Raw genomic sequence first — 1852 nt, 5'->3', positions numbered from 1 at the left:
TTTATTTTGTAAAAGGCACTGTGTTAACTGTGTGTCTTAGTATCTTCACTGGTAAAATGAAGAGGTTGACTAGTTGAGCCAGAAGAACTTTCTGACCCTAAAAGTTTGGGTTTTAGAATATGAGCTACTTTGTACACATCTTCCTTAAATGGATGATACCAATAGATCTAAAAATACTACAAATATCTCTGTTCATAAACCAAAGGCAAGAACATTCTAGTCTTCAGCCTTTGGGGGTGAGTATGGAATTCCCTGTGGTTTAAGCCATATTTCTAAATTTCTAACTTATTTTTGGAGATCCATTTGAAGATGATTACCATGAAAGAAGCGCTTTGACACTTTTGGAGGACACAGAGGTTGGTGTGAGTATATATGAACTCGATGAATGAGACACACGAGTTAGAACTAATAAATTAAGTTCTGGTGCCTGAGTTACTATGGTTTCTTAGAGTTAATTTTTTTTTTATTCTGGTAGCATTATTTTAAATATTCAAACTGAGATAGGTAAGGGACTTACTCTTAATAAACTTTATCAAAAATTTGAGCAGTGCCTGGGTGGCTCAGTTGGCTAAGTGTCCGACATTGACCCAGGTCATGATCTCATGGTTCGTGAGTTCGAGTCCCACGTCAGGCGCTGTGCTGACAGCTCAGAGCCTGGAGCCTGCTTCAGATTTTGTGTCTCCCTCTCTGCCCTCCCTCTCCCACCCATCTCTCTCTCTCTGTCTCTCTTTCTCTCAAAAATAAACATTTAAAAATAAACAAACAAACAAACTTTATCAAAAATTTGAAAGCAAAACTATGTAATAGAAGTGAGCCAGTGTGTGGCCATCATATCCTAGTCATACCATCTTTCAATAAAGAAACCTCTTTTTTATTCGTAGATATGAGGAAATTCTTAAGTTAGCTTTTTTCTCTAGAGATATATCAACCAACATCTCTAGCCATTCCCAGCATTACTTTTCAGTCTTCTATCTAGATATCTGTTTGTTACCTTTCTTAATTTTAACTGATGCCTACTTACTACAGATTAAATCCTACAATGGCCAGGAAAATCTCTCAATAATAAAACTTTCTGAGTAATAACTAAGATTTTATTTTAATTAGCAACTTATATAACAAAATTGCAACACAATGAATCATCTTGGGAGTCTCTTAGCAATCAAAATATTTTTTGACCAGTCTTTATGGCTGTGTGGCCTCATAACCATCATTTCACTACCACACTGAGGACATAAACAGGGAAAGTTTTATTCCCCCCAAAATAAAGGAAGATTTCTTTTCAGTCGAGGGGGTTGAAATAAATGAAATGATATTTTAACTAATAAAAATTTACTTGAAATAGTTGGAAAATTAAGCGACTATTTCACAATTTCTTAGGTACTGGTATATGCATAATTTTTACATAGACGTTTTATAAATCTCCTGATATAAAAATGGCAATGGTGTAAGAAAAGAAATTATGTTTAGAAATGCCATTTCCTAAATCATGCATCTTTGCCTATCTCTCCCTCTTCTCTCCTGTTCCCCGCTTCTCTTTCCAAACTGACATTCCACCCCCACTCCTAGATGTGACACACACACACACACACACACACACACACAGAGTCACTTAAAGACGAAATTTTTTTCAATAACTGTTCTCTTGAACTCAAATTCAGGGGCTGCTGATGTCAATATAGTATTTTCAAAGTATCTTATTGTAAGCTGTGTAGATAATGTATACAATTTACAGGATTTGGGGTTGTGGAATTTAAACTTGAAGGTTGGACTCCCCAGATGTCAGGACTGTAATACTCCAGATACATTTTCACATTCACCTAGCTATATATTAACTGATGATCATTTATTCACT

Source organism: Felis catus, chromosome B1 (genome assembly GCF_018350175.1).
Source record: "Felis catus isolate Fca126 chromosome B1, F.catus_Fca126_mat1.0, whole genome shotgun sequence".
NCBI classification, from domain to species: domain Eukaryota; kingdom Metazoa; phylum Chordata; class Mammalia; order Carnivora; family Felidae; genus Felis; species Felis catus.
The sequence above is the reverse complement of the archived record's forward strand: the minus strand, read 5'-3'. Positions refer to the sequence as shown.